Genomic DNA, 17,855 nt, shown 5'->3' with positions numbered 1-17,855 from the left:
CCTCTCCAGGCATGTCACTCTCCCAGCACCTTGATGTGTTCACTGAGAAGTTTCAAAACTCTTTCATTTAGGAGTTTTTATGGAGACTTCGCTACTTAGATATGAGTGATTAAGTCACGGGCCATGGGTGACATGACTCAGTCTCTAGCCCCCTCTTCCCAGCAGAGGTCAGGGGTTGGAACTGAAAGTTGCAACCCTCTTACCACACCTGGTCTTTTGGTGACCAGCCCCCATCCGGAAGCTGTCTAGGGGCTACTAACTACCAGCCATTGCATTGGCACATAAAAGAAATTCCAAGGGTTTTAGAAGCAGTGTGCCAGGAACCAGGGGCAAACACCAAGTATTGATTTTTTTTTTTAATTAGATCTTTTTTTTTTTTCCAGTAACTGAAATTTGTGGGCGTAAGAGTTAATGTAGAGGGTGGCAAGACAGGGGCAGACACCAGTTACTCACTTTCTCCCCACCCCTCACCAGGCTTCTTTGCACAGGTTGGAAATAAAGTTGGAGAAGAAACCAAGCCAGAATTGTTTTAGTTCATCTTACTGCCTTGATTCTCTGATCAAAAGCAGAGTGTGTCTGGAAACCATTTGAATGTAAAAAGACCTTTCTACTGAAGGCACCATTGAGAATGGGCAAGAGAAGATCACCAGGGGTGAGAAAGTCCTGGGAAGTTTTGAAAAGTTGTCGAGTTAGCCTGCTGTATTTCTCTGCCCTACACTCTTGAAAGGTTATGATAACTTCAGATGGTGCCCTTTGACTGCACAGAACTTTACAGCTGCAGAGGCCTTGTGTTTGAAACTAAAGCAAATGAAGTGGTTAAAAACATTTCTCTGAGTTCCTTACACTTCCCACCTTTTAATGCATATTTTTCTTGTAACTGTAATTCTTTGATTTTTATCATGACCTTTCATCATGTTCTTGGCGATATTCTTCCTTTCTAATTGCTTCCCCATCTCAGTTCTCTCTGGTTGCCATGCAATGATCCAGTGCTGATTGTGAGTGTATTTTTTTTTTTTAGTTGAAGTGTAGTTGATTTACAGTTTTGAGTTAGTTTCTGGTGTACAGCAAAGTGATTCAGTTTTACATATATATATAGTCTTTCTTTTGATTATGGTTTGTTACAGGATGTTGAATATAGTTCCCTGTGCCATGCAGTAGGACCTTGTTTATCTATTTTATATATTAGTAGTTAGTACCTACAAATCCCAGACTCCTAATTTCTCCCTCCCCATGTCTTTCCCCTTGGTAACTGTAAGTTTTTTTCTATGTCTGTGAGTCTGTCTCTGTTTTGTAAATAAGTTCATTTGTGCCATTTTTTAAGCTTCCACACATAAGTTATATCATATGATATTTTTCTTTCTCTGGCTTACTTCACTTAGTATAGTAATCTCTAGGTCCGTCTATGTTGCAAATGGCATTATTTCATTCCTTTTTATTGCTGGGTAGTATTCCATTGTGTGTGTGTGTGTGTATAATATATATATATATATATATATATATATATATATATATATATATATACACATATATAATATATGTATATATATACCACATCATCTTTGTCTAATGTTTGATAAAGGAGATACAAATATCCATTGGAGAAAAGGTAGTCTCTTTGGCAAATGGTGTTGGGAACAGTGGGACAGCCACCTGTATCAGTGAAATTAGAACACCCCCTCACACCATACACAAAAATAAACTCAAAATGACTTAAAGACTTAAATATAAGACATGACATAATAAAACTCCTGGAAGAGAACATAAGCAAAACATTTTCTAACACAAATCATATCAACGATCTCCTAGGTCATTCTATTCAGGCAATAGAAATAAAAGCAAAAATAAACAAATGGGACCTAATTAAACCTACAAACTTTTATACAGGATATCATAAACAAAATGAAAAGACAACCTACAAAATGGGAGAAAATATTTGCAAACAAATCTACTGACAAGGACTTAATTTCCAAGTGATACAAACAAGCAGGTATAGCTCAAAAACAATAAAACAATCCAATCCAAAAATTGGCATTAGACCTAAACAGACATTTCTCCAAAAAAGACTTACATATGGCCAGTAGGCACATGAAAAGATGCTCAATATCGCTAATTATCAGAAAAATGCAAATCAAAACTGCACCTCACACCGGTCAGAATGACCGTCATTAAAAAGTCCACAAACAATAAGTGCTGGAGAGGGTGGGGAGAAAGGGGAACCCTCCTACACTGTTGGTGGGAATGTAGTTTGGTGCAGCCATTATGGAAAACAGTATGGAGGTTCCTTAAAAAACTAAAAATAGACTTACCATATGATCTGGCAATCCCACTCCTGGGCATATATCCAGAGGGAACTCTAATTCAAAAAGATACATGCATCTCAATGTTCATAGCAGCACTATTTACAATAGCCAAAACATGGAAGCAACCTAAATGTTCATTGTCAGATGACTGGATAAAGAAGATGTTGTGTGTATATACACAATGGAAGACTACTCAGCAAGTATATTCTGTTATTTTTTGCAAGTTTTTAACACTTGCTTCTCAGCTTCTCACAATCCACGGTCAGTCATGAATGACAACAAGACTACCATAGGCCATGTATCGCCACTGTGTTTCTCCTCCAAAAACAGGTTTATAATCAAGGTAGTTGTTTTGATTTGTTAAGATTTTAATTCTAGAAAATTAATTTTTTTTCTTATAGGGCTTTTTTTTTTTTAAAAAAAAAGATGAATAGACTAGTTTTAGGTTAACAGAAAAAATTGAGCAGAAAGTACAGAGTTCCCATATATCCTGTCAAAGCTCCTCCCACCCTGTAGTCCCCCAGTTATTAACATCTTGGATTAGTGTGCTACATTTGTTATAATTGATGAGCCAATATTGATAGAGTATTATTAACTGCAGTCCATAGTTTACATTAGGTTTCATTCTTTGTAGTGTACATTCTATGGGTTTTGAGAAATGTATAATGCCATGTACCCACCATTACAGTGTACAGAATTGATTCACTGCCCTCAAATTCCTCTGTGCTCCACCTACTCATGTTTCCCCGACAGAAATCTGATATTTTTTTCAGATTGGCTTCTTTCACTTAGAATATGTGTTTAAGGTTCTTCTGTATCTTTTCTTAGTTTGATAACCTCATTTCTGTTTATTGCTGGATAACATTCCGTTGAATGGGTATACCATAGTATGTTTATTCATTAAGGCCTCTTAATTGCAAAATCTGCAATCTTGTCTTTCTTTAATACAACCAAGAGATTGGTTGTTTGAGATTACAACTACAGTATTTTTATCTTGATGCTGATGGAAAGCCTTGATTTTTTTCATAATGCAGAATTCTCCAAGAAACAAATGAGAACTGTACTTCATCTTCATTCCCCATCTGGTCTCACTTGAAAATTTTGTTTGAACATCAGCAATATACTAGACATCTTAGACAATAGTCTGAGTTCTAAGCCAAGGTCCTCATTTGGCAAGTATAAAAGGGAGAGAACATTCCCCATGGTTTTTCTTTGGTAAACTGTCATCTTTCTCGTTAAGACAAATTATGAAATAATACCGTTGATTTTTATGCTTATCTCAGATACATGGATGTGTACTAGCTGCCGCCTTCCATTTTCGTCTATTTGGTGTCTTGGTCCTTTTGGGCTGCTATAGTAAAATACCAGTCTGAGTAGCTTATAAACAGCAGAAGTTTATTTTTCACAGTTGTGGAGGCCAGAAATCCAAGATTAGGGTGCCAGCATGGTCAGGTAAGGACTCTCTTGGTCTGCAGACTTCTCTGTATCCTTACGTGGCAGGAGGGTTTAGGGAGCTCTGTGGTATGTTATAAGAGCACTGATTCCATTTATGAGGGGTCCATTGTCATGACCTAATTACTTCCCACAGGCCCCAGCTACTGCTACCATCACCTTTGAGGGTCAGGATTTCAACATACTACTTTTAGGGGGATGTAAACATCGAGGGCATAGCATTCAGCAGGTGGTCTCCCCATCAGCATACGGCTGGAGGAAATCTAGGTGACCTACATGAACTTGGCTGATTCCTCTCCCCGTCCCTGTTCAGTGAAGCTCATTGGCAGGTTAGAAGGTGGAGACAAATTTGATGGTTCAATGGGCAATTCTGTCCCTGAGTAACCCAGATAGGAGGACTGATGTATGGGTTCTGAATTAATATGGGGAATCCCCTGGGAGGAGGGACACAGTATAAGTTCTTACAGGGCAGGGTCTGTGTTTTCCGTTTCGTCCTCTCCCCAGAATCTAATGGAATACCTTCCCTCGTGAAAACGCAGTGAGCCTGTTCAGCTTCTTAGAATAGGACCGAGTTCTTGGCATGGTAGATACAAAAATCAATCTTGTTTCAGTAGGGACTGATTTATTTACCCAAGGTGGTAAATTAGGAATGAGAAACTTCAATTTAATCTTAATTCAGTGAAGATTTATTGAGGACCTAATAGACGCAGGAAGCTATGCCATGAGGGTTAGGAGACAGATGAATCAGAAATGAATTCCAGCCTCAAAGAGTTGACAGTTTTAGGAGGACTGATTTAAATGTTCAGTGTAAGTAGAAAGAAATCTGACAGAAAAGAATAGAGGTGAAGGGGTCGGTAGAGACTTCTGCATGGGAATGCCCTGTCCCGTTGAGTACCATGAAGGGAGAACTGAGGATCTCTGGAGCCAAGTGTCTGAACTCCTGGCTGGTGAAAAGTATAAAGGCAGGAGGACGGCAGTGGCCCCATCTTGTTGAGTACGTCTGAGTGTTAGACACTGCCTCTCTGCCTTCGGTTCCCTGCCCCATCCCACTGGGATCTTCTCTCGCTGATTCTTTCCTCGTGCGTCTAATGTCCTCTTCTCTTCTTTTTCTCTGACTCTCTTTTTAAATTGGCCACTGAGAACTCAAGATTCAGTATGTCTTGACTATATTAAATACATTTTTATGAGGCTTGTTTCTACTTTAGGAAGGTATATGAAGTAGTTTGTTATGTCCCACAGTACTGAGTTTTGTATAATGTACATGGAGAGGTGTTGTGCTGAGCTCTTTGAGGCAGGAGTGTGTCTATCTTACTGCATGTCTAGAATAGTGCCTGGCACGTGGTTGGGGTCTCTAAGCTACAAAGGTCTCATGTCAGAAAACCTGGAGTTCATATTTATTAGCTCTGGGGCAATGGAAATTTTGCCCAGTCACTTTTAAATATGCCTCCTCACTTAATACATAGACCAATCATATTTCGAAGTTTACTTGTAGAAATCAGAGAAAATAAAGTATAGGAAAACATTTAAAACTATAAAAATATTTTATGCATTGTGCATTGCTATTTGTTTGCAAATTCTCTAGGCCTCAAAAAGGCCCCATCCAGCCTTTCCAGTTAACTGGGTTTGATATATTTTTGAGGTTTCTTCAAGCACTGTAGTTCCACATTTCAGGGTCATCTCATTATGCCAAACTCAAGATAAGTCTGTTGTGAGTCTTTCAGTTGGACCAATATTTCCAAATCTGTTCACTCTCTTCTCCCCTATTACTGCGTACCTTAATGCACATCAGGGAAAGGGAGACTCTGCCTCTCTGACTTGACAGAGAGAGAAAGGTCCTACAGGTTCATTTGTAAAATGGGTCATTTATGCAGTACGTAGCTCAGCATTGCATAAAGAATACCTGAGAACTTTTCCCATTTCGGCCCATTAGCAGACCTATCCCCGACGTACATCATTAGGCTCTTCTGCAGAGTGAGTCTGAATGCCCCCGTCTCTGTGAGGGCCGTGTGGGTGATGCAGCATGTCAAGAAGGTGCACAGTGATGAGCCAGTTCCTTCCAAACCCAAGGCTGTAGGGAGCTGGCCCCAGGATGTCCTCTTGACATGCAGGTATGGATTATAAAATGCTGCTGAATAAAAGATGCTGAGAGGAGAGGAAGGGAAACTTGACTTATCGTATAATTTCCAGGCCCTTAAAGGATTTGAGAGACGAGTAGAGGGGAGGTTGGGAGTTGTAGCACATTCACCACCCCAAGAGCACATACACTTGGGCGTGTACACACACAAACCTACGTACCCCACCCCAGCCGAACGGTGCTGGAAGTGGACAGATCCCTGTTGAGTGAGGTGGTCCCCCAGGAGTGGTGTAAGTGCAAAGGTGAATTCACACTCTCAGTTGTGTCGCTCACTTGCTCTGCCCTGCGCAGTTTCACAGCCCCTTTCACAGGCCTGTTTTGAGTTGTGCAAGGTGACTCTTCTTTGACAAAGCACTGTCTTCGTGTTGCAGTGGGGATATCGTAAGGGAGGATACCTGAGCCACTCTCTGTCATAACAGGGTAACAGACTGCACCTTCCCTCACTCAGTGGTTGTCTTTTCTCTTGGAAATAACTGTTCTCAGGGGTGCTCTCACATCTCTTCAGGGAGCCCACGCGCTGTAGCAAAGATATAGCAGGGTAAGGACTCTACTCAAGGTCAGTTCAGAATATCTTAGCTTACTTATCCCAAACTCCCAGTTGTTTGACACTAAGGTGGCATTTGATAATTGCTGCCTTATGGAATGGGAACCCAGCAGGTACATTTCATAAGGGAAATACTGCATCCACAAGTGAGCAGAGGTGGGTACAATGTAAATGTCCGGGAGGAAGAAATTTTCCTCTACCCTTCTAGGCTCTTCTTGTGGCTTGACTAAGAAGTAAATGGATGGGAGACAGATTACAGGAGATGATCAAACAAAGTTTAATATGGGAAGAAAACTGAGTAACTCCCCCAGATGGCCAAAGCCCTTACCTGAAGTACCATCTTCAGCTAAAGACAAACAAGGATGCTGGGGGTAGTGGCTTGGGATTTCACAGGGGAGGTAGGCAATTCACATGGAGATGGAAAAGCACAGTGTTTGCAGGGCTGTGCAGAGAGGATAGGACACAGAGTGGACTCTGTACTCTGAGAGTTTCCCCGACCACACATAGTCCATATTCTTGACAGGTATCACTGGTGATGGCTCTATTCCTGGAACAGGCCCTTTCTCTAAATTCTTTAAGCAACTAAAGGAGAGGTGAAAAAAAAAAAAAAGGCATCCTTATTCTCCTGTGTCTTAAAAATAATCAACCTAAATTAATCCTCATGCCAAAGAAACACTTTGCGAGGGGAAATTTTGCTCCCCTACATGAGTTTGCTAGATAAAATACAGAGATGGTGGTTAAAATTGAAGTTCAAGTGAACGACAAAGAATTTTTTAGTTATAAGTATGTTTCAGATATACCCACTTAAATGTGAACTTCAGATAAACAGCCAATAATTTTTTAGTATAGGTATGTTCCAAAATATACCCAGTTAAATTTGAACTTCAGATAAATGAATACTTTTTAAAGTACAAATACATTCTAGACGTGCCTGGTTAAATAGGAATTTCTAAAAAAATGACTTTTTTTTTTAGTATAAATATGTCCCATGCAATATTTGGCCAAGGGGATCAAGTTAGGTGGTGAGAAGGGAGGCCCATGACTTAGACGCCTTCAGTATTACGTGGAATTTGGGAAGAGCTTCTAATGGAATCAGAAAAAAAAAAAAGTATGAGGAACAGTGTTCACATAAAGAAACACCACCCTCAACAAAAAGGAAACACAATTATCACAATCGTTGCAGATGGAATAGTTGAAATTATGCAAAAGAGGGGAAAAAAGTAATTACTGTAATCCCTAAATCTTTGTACGTTTATTCTCTAAATTTTGAGAAGCATTTTTCTTACAGTACATTCACTGTGGATGTTTTGCTTTACTTCAAGTAAATTGCATTATTTACCCTAGAATTTCTTGCTTGGAAAAACTGTCCAGCAAGAACCAGATTCTCATCCAGGTTCATTTAATTTGCCTTCTTCATGCTTTCTAAAATCTCTTCTAGCTGTTTATTTGCACATATTTAAAAAAAAAAAAAAAGCTCACCATTTCTGCCCTAGAAACAGAACCAAGCAAGTATTTAATCATTTAATGAGGTTCCCTTCCTGACATCCCAGAGGGGAAGCTGAGCATTTTGAAAGAAATACAGGGCAATGTCTCTGTTCCCCTTGCCCACCTTGGATTCCGCTTCTCCCCAATTTATGGCTTATTTTCCTCAGAAGTAGTTAGTTCATTGCCAGCATCTGCCTTCTGCTTCGTTACCAAATGTGAACCTCCCCCGGCGTGTTTTTCCTCAGGTGAGAGGGTGAAATGTTTCGGTTTAATAGCTTGTGAGCTGAGATGGCACCTGAGCAGCAATCTGACGCTCGCCCGCCTGCAGCTTCCGTGGGAAAGGATCAATCTGGCATATAAAAGCGGGCACAGATAAATTGCTAAACACTGTAGTACAATGATAACATACATCTCTGAAATGAGAATCTTGAAAATCAATAAGAATTGAAATTGAAAAAGGAAGAATTGTAGCTGTCAAAATGCAGGATGTCGGCACGATATTTGAGTCGAGGTCCACATTGGCGTCTCTGGTTCCTGGGAGAATCATCTGTTAAGAAAACTTGTCTCCAGGGTGACCTTTGTCATGTCTCTTTGAAAAACATTGCGTCTCAGCACAGCGACTGGATTCCTATCCCAAATCCATGTTGCGATGGCTAAGTGTCAGGGGGGATTTCCTCAGTGAGGGAGGGGTATCTGAGGAAGGGTGTAAAGCCAAGGTTCAGAGGTCATGCGGGGAATGGGGTCTGGATATAGTGAGGCACATTTGAAACATATGTAGTGATTAAAAACAACCATCTGTTGTCTGGAAGACCTGCTAGAAGTATAAGTACCAACAGAGCAGTGAGGACAGGATTTATTGTAAAAACACTGGGACTAGAGACCTTCTCTGTCTTGGTTATAAGATGAAATTCAAAATATGTGACTTGACTTTTCTTATATCTCCTTTTTAAATTTTTTAAGATTTTTTTTCAAAATTATTATCCTAGTTTATACAAACAGTTCCTATTGCTGCACATTCTTGCCAATGCTTTGTAATGTCAGTTATTTGTATTGTTTTTTCCACCTGTTTAGTCATTCTAGTGGTTAAGGGAGTAGGGCTTTGGCATTCTGGCTTTGTTTCCTTGTTTCTCATGAGACTGAGCACCTTTGTGTTTGTGTAGCATCACTTGGCTGTCTTCATTTGTGAACTGTCACATTTTTTGCCCATTTCAAACACTGGGCTCCCTATTTTTTCTTACTTACGGTTCTTTATATCTTTGAAATTCTTCATCAGGTATGTTGATTACAAATACCACCTCCCATTCTATGTATTTCCTTTTTTCTCCTATAAGATGTCTTTTGATGAACAATTCCTAATTTTAACATAGTCCACTTTTTTTTTAATGGCTAATGCTTTTTTGGGGGGGGTTCTGTTTGGATCTTTATTTTTCTATCCACTTTTTAAAAGGAAGATTATGTTAAAGGATATCTCTTCATGCATTGACTACCTCAAGCTGTAACTAAAAAGCGTATCTGTTCAAGAGAACAGTTTTTGCTTTGCAAGGCAAATCAAATAGCATAATTCACAGACCAAAACCATTGATTCCTTTAGCAAACTGTGCTTTGAAAGCATACATATTATCCTTGGCTTGAAGAGAGAAGGATGAAAACCCACACACATATTTTTTTCATTAGCTCCATGTTTATCCGTCACATCTATGGTTTCATAGGTAATACTCTCTAAAGCAGCAACTTCGCAAACATGAGTGACCTGGGGATCTAGTTAAACTGCAGCTCCTGGTTCCACAGGTGTGAGGTGGGGCCTGAGACCCTGCATTTCCCCTGGGCAGTGTCAGCGCAGCTGGCTAGAGACTCCCGCTTAGAGGAACACAGGGCAGAATCAGCTACCATAAACAACACATAAGGAACACGGTTTATGTAGTAGTTACTACCTCAGTAAGATTTTAAATGGATTTAACTGCTCCTTTTTCTCCCCTCCCCCACCATCCAGTTTACACAGAATTAAATCTTAAACTATTCCCAAATATAAAGTTCATTTAAAATGGCATTGAAAGCAGGGTGTGGGAAGGCAAGCACTGAAGAAACTACTGGAGCATATTCTTTCTAAGAGCATATTTCATGAACACATTTTTCCCTATAAAGTGTGGGCAGGGGAGGGGTGTGTGTGTGTGTGTGGGCACGCAGGAATGTGTATTTTGCTAGTGACATGCTGAAAAAATGAAGTAATACAAAAATCAACCGCTACCACTAGTTCAAAAAAAAAAAAAAAAAAAAGATCCTTAGTCATGAAAGTAAGCCCAGTTGCTCCGCTGACATTTACCAAATTGCTTTGAAAGAAAGTAGAGTCCAGAGGAGCTGTTGGAAAAATCTGTCACGTGACTAGTTCCACGTTGGATCCCAAGGAAGGAAATTGGAGTGATCCATTAGGCCAACGAGGCTTTCCGTCTCCTCGGACTATTCGACCGTGGCGGTGCCCTCGCTCCGCGCGCACCTGCCGCGGGGGAAGCGCCCCTGCCGGAATCGGGTTAAGTGGAAACACCACGATCAATAAAAGACACTCTATTTTCCATTTGCTCATTGTTTTTTAAGGGCTTATTTTGCAACAGCACACACACAAAAAGGATTCAATTTAATATCAATTCACCTTCTGGGTGGGGAGAGGACTCGGATATTGACTTTTAGTGCCTGATACAGTTTGTGGTGAGGCTCCGTTCTCTAACATTGTGACCAGGCGGCAGCCCCAGCCTCAGCCCTGGAGGGCCCAGCGTGAGCGGGACGTGCAGCATTGCTTCTCGATGCTGAAACCCCTTTTAGTGCAGCAACAAAGTCGTCAAATGTCAATCGAGCACCTACTGGCTGCCGAGCCATGCCGGTGAAGCACCTTTCAGAGTTCGCAGTGCAAGAGTTTCTTCAATTTGGATTTTCTTTTTTCCATGTCAAATAGGATTTAAATTGGTCGTTTTCCAGCTGCTCACACTGTTCCTCTACTTTCATATCCAAGAGTGATGCAGATGGTACTGTTTAAGGCATTATTTGCCCTTTCCATGGACCTCATGTGTTTTTTGAAATTTTGGTTTTGAAGTCTGTGATGGTGGTGGTGGAGGTGATAATGACCATCATCTTTGGGCATAGCACTGTCTTCAGTGTAGTAAATGCTGAAATATTTGTTGAAATGAAGTATAGAGAAATTCTAGGAAAATGTTTTCTTATTAACTAACTTCTTTCTGCTGGGATCTTTGAGGGATCCCAATATATAACAACACTCTCTTGAAGTTTTGATCAACCCAAGAATAATACAGAGGAGATGGCAAATGTAGGCTATATATAATATCTATTTTATTACTGCTAAAGTGAGGTTAGAGGATATGGTTCATTTGCAAGCCAACATGCTTCTAATTCTCAATTTCAAAATTAAGCAAATGAACCCACTCGGATGTATCCTGTACTGTACTAGACCGTATTTGAATGGAAATGAAGGACACCTTGCCTGTTCCCCTAGTATTACAGAGTTCGCTCTACTCTCTCCATGTCCGCAGTGTGCACTTGTATGTCTGCTTTCGTATTCACAGCTCTTCCTGGCAGTCTTAAGAAATTACCTAGTAAAATACAGATCTGTCTTCCCCCAACCTCCCCTGCCCCAACTCAAAGTTCTAATTCCCTTGGGTCAAGGCTTGGCATCTTGGTTATTTCTCTCTATCCCTTGTGCCTGGTGGAGTTCTAGCCACAGAGTTAGTCTTTCAAGAAATGTTTACTAAGAACTAAGCTGTGTGATTCTGGAGATAGTTTGATATCAGCTTTCTCACTTAATGAGCATTGAAATCATTACAGTTATTTCATGGCAGTTTCTTTATGACACATAATAGTAATGTATGGACAGAGGGGAAACTGGAGCAGCTGTATGAGATGTGGATTTTAATAGGGGCATGTATGCTGAAGGAGGACAGTTGGAACAGCACAGTAGTAAGGGGTGATTATCACAAGCATTCACTTCTTGTGTGCTAACTTAGCCACCTCTCATATTTGTGATGTTTTTAGAAGACTTCAAGACACTGAACGTGGCATGTTCTGAAAACTGAATAGAGTTAGAGCGGACTTTTTGTTCTTCATATTTTCATTGACTGTTACAGACGAAATGCCTTTGAAGATGTTTCTGTAAGGGATATTGTTCTCAGATTCTAGTGAGGGTATGTGAAGCTTGATAAAAATGTGGATTTCCAATAGGCATCCCCAGTGTCTCCTGATACAGGAGGTCTAGGTGGAGACCAGTGTTGAGGATGTTTAACCACCACCCAGGTGACTCTGATTCAGGTAGCCTATTGGCCATCTTACCCATAAGGGATCTTCCAGTTGAGAGAAACAGAGACTGGCTTCAACTAGCTCAGGTTTTCAAGTTTAAAGTCCATCTTTCTTTCATAAGGGGGCAGAGATCTCCCAGGAATCCAGGGAATGTTACATAACTTGACTTCTATAAGGTCCAGCATCATGGGAGCTCCATGGACTGACTTGACCTTCACCTCTGTCTCTCTTGCTTTCTCCAATTTTCTCTGCGTATCTGATCTTTTCTCATCCTTAGCCAGTGTCTTTTGTTTCAAATGCCTAAGAATCTAATTGGTGCCATACACCCTCTGGAGTCCTGGTACAGAAATCAAAGGTCAGGGGCAACCTCTGGAGAACCATTCCTCATCCAGGCAGCTGGGGGGCTGGCAGCAGAAATGAATGTTCTATAGAGGATAGTGGCTGGGAGGCTGAAGGGCACTGGTGAAAAGTCCATTGCTGACACTGTACCTTCTTAACATTTCAACCTTAGGCTTTGTGACAAGTCACAAAATAGGGAGAGGATTCACCTTAACAAAAGACCTTTACCTTCAGGAATGTTTGCCACAAGGTAAGCAGTATGTGACACTTTTGGAGTGTGATTTTTGTTTGTTTGTTTGTTTTTATTGAAGTATAGTTGATTTACAATGTTGTGTTAGTTTCTGGTGTACAGCAAAGTGATTCAATTATACACTGAATATATACAAATATATATTCTTTTTCATATACTTTTTCACTATAGGTTATTACAAAATATTGAATGTAATTCCCTGTGCTACTCAGTAGGACCTTGCTGCTTAGCTGTTTTATATAGCAGTTTATACCTGCTAATCTCAAACTCCTAATTTAATCCCTTTCCACTTTGGTAACCATAAGTTTGCTTTATATGTCTGTGAGTCTTTTTCTGCTCTGTAAATAAGTTCATTTGGGTCATTTTTTTAGATTCCACGTATAAATGATGTCACATGTTTGTCTTTGTCTGGCGTACTTCATTTAGTATGATAATCTCTAGAACTATCCATGATGCTGCAAATGGCATTATTTCATTATTTTTATGACTGAGTAGTGTTCCATAATACCACAGCTTCTTTATCCATTCATCTGTCAATGGACACTTAGGTTGCTTTCATGTCTTGTCTGTTGTAAATAATAAATAATGCTGCTATGAACATTGGAGTGCATGTATCTTTTCAAATTAGAGTTTTCTCTGGATATATGCCCAGGAGTGGGATTGCTGGATCTCATGGTAACTCTATTTTGAGTTTTTAAGGAACCTCCATACTGTTCTCTACAGTGGCTGCACAAATTTACATTCCTACCAGCAATGTAGGAGAGTTCCCTTTTCTCTACACCCCCTCCAGCATTTGTAGTTTGTGGACATCTTAATGATGGCCATTCTGACTGGTGTGAGGTGATACCTTATTGTAGTTTTGATTTGTATTTCTCTGATAATCAGCGATTTTGAGTATCTTCTCATATGCCCATTAGCCATCTATATGTCTTCTTTGGAGAAATGGCTGCTCAGGTCTTCCATCCCTTTTTTGATTGTTTGTTGTTGTTGTTGTTGTTGTTGTTGTTGTTGTTGTTGTTGTTATTGAGTTGTATGAGCTGTTTGTATATTTTGAAAATTAAGACACTGGCAGTTGTATCATTTGCAAACATTTTCTCCCAGTTCGTATATTTTCTTTTCATTTTGTTTATGGTTTCCTTTGCTGTGCAAAGTGTGGAGTGTGATGTTTTAATAATACAAGCACTCAAAGGGGGATGTTCTAAGATGTTTACATATTGAGAAGCTTTTAGAACCCAAAGGCTAACACATAGATGATTCTGAGTTAGGAAAGATCTTCTGTTCAGTTGAGTCAAACATCGAGTGCTCATTATAACCTGAGTACTCCTGGGAATTAGTTGTATTAGGCCCCATCTTAGCCAGCCAGAGTGTAAATGTTGTTATTGGGTGATTTTATTTTTTATTTATCAGAGTCAGTATGAGTATGATTTATATGATGGACCTTTACCTGGACCAACTCACTTCATATGTCAGAAGTTAAAAAAAAAACCAAAAAACCCCACAAAGCCCTCATACTCAGAATTGATTTCTGTGGTAACATAGTAATTAAGAGTTTTCTGTGTATGTGTGCAATAAGAAAAGGCAAAAATTTTAGAGTCAAAAACCAAATTATTTTCTTAAAACTTGTAAACCCTCCCTAGGTTAGAAGATTTCCTTTTGGACAATGCAGTGAAACTTAAGTAATTATCCATGTGGTGTGTCTGTATGTTCGACAGCAACACCTTCAAAATATTTTGATATGCAACCTTTCTTCTTTCCCTTTGTCTTGTCAGACAACATGCCAGCTGTCAGATGGAGAAAAGCAGGGAAGTTTGGCATTGCTATTCCCGCCACCTTTACCAGGGAGTCCCTATAAATAGCATAATAGGATGAACCGCCGCAGAGGGAGAGCAGCAGGTGGCACTCGTATCAGGAGCTGAAGGTGTGAATGAATTGCAGTGTCTTCATGCTAGCAAACAATAAGATTACAGAGAATGAAGCTTTTGTTAGGAGAGAGCCCAGTATTTGAGGAAAACAATAATGCCAGTGATACGTTTCATTATCATGCAGCTTTCCCCTTGGTAAGAGGTCTCAAAGAAGAAAGGGCCCTGTTTTCAGAACAGCCAATTTCCCCTCTTAACGTCTCTGAAGAGTCTCTCTGAACTCCCTCTTTTCAGAAAGGGGAGGTGACATTGGTCTGAGCTGGGTGGCAGGAGGAGGGAATTAACCGTATGGTTGAACTGTTACTTGAAAATTCACTTGGCTATAAATCCCAGAAAGGAAACCATAGTGACCTTCATCTGGAATGTTCTTAGTTGTCACCCTGTTTCTCAGCTCGTTTGTCTCCTGACCATTTCTTGCCTCTTCAAATGCGTCACTTCTTCTAAGGCCCACCTTAAGTTCTGTCTCCTTTTCTCCCTGCCCTGAGTGCTCTGACCATCTACAGCACCAGCAGCGACTCAGCGTGTCACGACTCAGCGTTTGTGGGTCTTACACCTCGTGTTTTTAACCAACTACCTGAGAAATACAGGAGGTGACTTGGCCTCTAGTGTACTCTCAGGGAGCCCATGTCTAGATTTATTAATGGCCACCTTGTGCCTTAACCACAGTCAACCAACCAGGGAACATGAAACCAGCCGAAAGGAGGGATAATTGATGACAGACGTGGTGGCCCCTCCCACCTCATGCTGTCTTCTCTTACCTTCTGCTGCTGTCTGTCTTCCCAGCCCTGGCTCTCCTCTCCCATCTGGTACCACACTTACCCCTCAGGCTTGGTGGCAGGTCAGCTACCTCAGTTTGCTCAGCCCCATTCCTCCCCGAGCTGTGGCTTTGCAAGCCCCTCTGACTGCCAGTCCTTCTGGGTGGCTGTCCTGCCTGAGCCAGACTCCAAGACCTGGAATAGGACCCCAGATGCTCAGTTGTAAATATTTAACCTTATCTCTTGTTATCAATCAAAATCGAGGCAAACTTTGCGTCAGGGTCACAACTGTGCATAACCTGACACCCTCTGGTTTGTCAGCCTCTGTCTCGGGTTTCTTTCTCCTGCCCTTACTTCATTCTGGCCTTTTTGCCCCTTGAAACTTTAGGACCCCTGCACAGCCATCCCCTCTGCCTGGAATGCTCCCCCTGCAGCTGATCACATATCTACCTCCTGCTTTTCTTCTCAGGTCACACTTAAAAGTTAGGTCACCCTTCCTAAACTTGACCTCATCCAATCACTCTCTCAGCCTGCAGTTACTACCTTCATGGCGTATGTCAGCATGTAGATTTACCTCCCTTGTTAGTTTGTACCTCCTGTCTCTTGCCATCAGGAGAATAGCAGCTCCATGAGAGCAGGGACTTGATCTCTTCTGGCACTGAGATAGGAGTCCCTGCACGGACTGTAGAAAATGCTTAATCGTGGTCGAATGGTTGCATGCAGACGGCAGGAGTGAGAGCAGAGAAAAGCAGACTTCTTTATTGATCTCTGCTCTCTCTCTGTTTCCTTTCACTCCAGGGACCATGCCCTTTCTGTTGTTGTGTGTAGTTTGGCAGCTAATGGAGAACTAAATTGCAAGCATCAGAGGTGCCAAGTCATCTTAGTAAACTTCGACTGGAGATCCATGTCAGGCCTTGATTAATTACCTGTTTTTCCTCACATTTAAATAGAGAGTGACACCACTCCTAGTGGAGCACGTGCTGAACCCACCAGGTGGGTGAGACAGTGGTGCCACCTCTGCAGACTGTGTGGAGATGGAACTCCACCGGCAGCTCTGTTTACCCGGTCCTCGTTCATGTTCAAAGGAGGATGTGCCCTGCCGTCCTGGTTGATAAAGACACCAGCACAGACACTGGTAAGATCAAGTAATTTCACTTACCTGCATTACACAGACAAGCAGTCCAAGTCTCAGAGCCTCAGCCCCAAAGCTGTTAAAAAGCAAATTAAGAAGGGAACATACATTCTGGTTGCAGAAGCCAATTTTACATGATTCCCTTAACACTACTGTCTTTCTCTTGGTTCTCTGCCATGTTTTTCCAGTTTCTTCTGCTCTTCACCACCAGTCTACCTGAATGACATTTCCACGGCCAAAAGAGGGCTTCACTGTTACTGCAGCATAGCCCAGCCTGTCCTGACTGCTGTGATCTGGCTAGCCCAAATGCATAAGAGTTGAATGAGAAAAAAATACCTGTTCCATCGCCTGTTTAGAAGAATCACTGTTAAGAGTGGCTTCCAGGTAGACTATTTCTAGAGACAGGGTTCCCACGTACCACGCTCACTGTGGGCAGTTGTGTGTCTTTGAGTAGGAAACCAAAGATCCTGGGGTCAGTCCCACTGCATCTTACTCTGGAAACATTTACTGAGTGCCTCTGTATACAGGGCACTGCTGGAACCTCTGACTGCTTCATCGGGCAGTTTCTGAAAGAAGAACCACAAATATTCTCTTGGATTTCTTACTTGTTTTCTCTGTGGTCAAGCAATTAGCTAGGAGGGGACACCTAATTAGCAGCTACTGCGTCTCCCTGCCATGATTTACAAAGCTGTTCTCCAAAAAGAGCGACATTAATGAGGGTAGGATCCCGTGGCCAAACCCTGGAAGGTACAACCGTCCCCATTCATCTTGTTCACTGGGCAGCTGGTGCCTTCAGTGTGCTGAGCTTGATCAGAAGAAGCGCCTGGTTACTCACGTGACACGGGGTTTGTTCTGACCTCCACGGATTGAAACTTACTGCTAGTTTAGTGGGCCCTCTCTGCCAGCATGAGCTGATAATGTGAAGAATCAAAACTGACAGCACATTTAAATCAAACCCCTAACCCAGATTGGGTGTCTGTATGTCTCATGGAACAATTTAAAGCCCCAGATGGAAAAGCAAAGAGCACTGCTGCAGTTGCTGGAGATTGAAGGTGGATCTTACTGACTGCTGAGAACCAGGGGTCAGGCAGACCAGCTCTAGGTTGCAAGTGGGGAAATTTAGCCACTGACCATTCAAGAAACCTAAAGAAGCCACAAAATGGAAAGGTAGACTTGTTTATTTTTGTTGGCCACACACTTGCAGCCACGATAGAATTTCCTGCCCTAAGCAACAATTACTAGGGAATCA

At 41.3% G+C, this 17,855-nt stretch overlaps 1 long non-coding RNA gene across 10 annotated transcripts in view; it reads left to right on the top strand.

Annotated features, from left to right (window-relative positions):
- LOC105079549 (uncharacterized) overlaps positions 1–17,855 on the top strand; it is a 575,211-nt gene that overhangs the window by 309,055 nt on the left and 248,301 nt on the right. For 2 of the 10 annotated variants that reach the window (XR_012499936.1, XR_012499939.1), the window contains one exon: positions 12,723–12,800. The exons of the other annotated variants lie outside the window; for them this stretch is intronic. This is a non-coding gene — a long non-coding RNA (uncharacterized LOC105079549). The remainder of the gene's footprint in view (positions 1–12,722; positions 12,801–17,855) is intronic. 10 annotated transcript variants of the gene reach the window in all.

Source organism: Camelus bactrianus, chromosome 17, assembly GCF_048773025.1.
Source record: "Camelus bactrianus isolate YW-2024 breed Bactrian camel chromosome 17, ASM4877302v1, whole genome shotgun sequence".
NCBI lineage: Eukaryota > Metazoa > Chordata > Mammalia > Artiodactyla > Camelidae > Camelus > Camelus bactrianus.
Note: the sequence above shows the minus strand (reverse complement) of the source record. Positions and strands in the feature narration are given on the sequence as shown.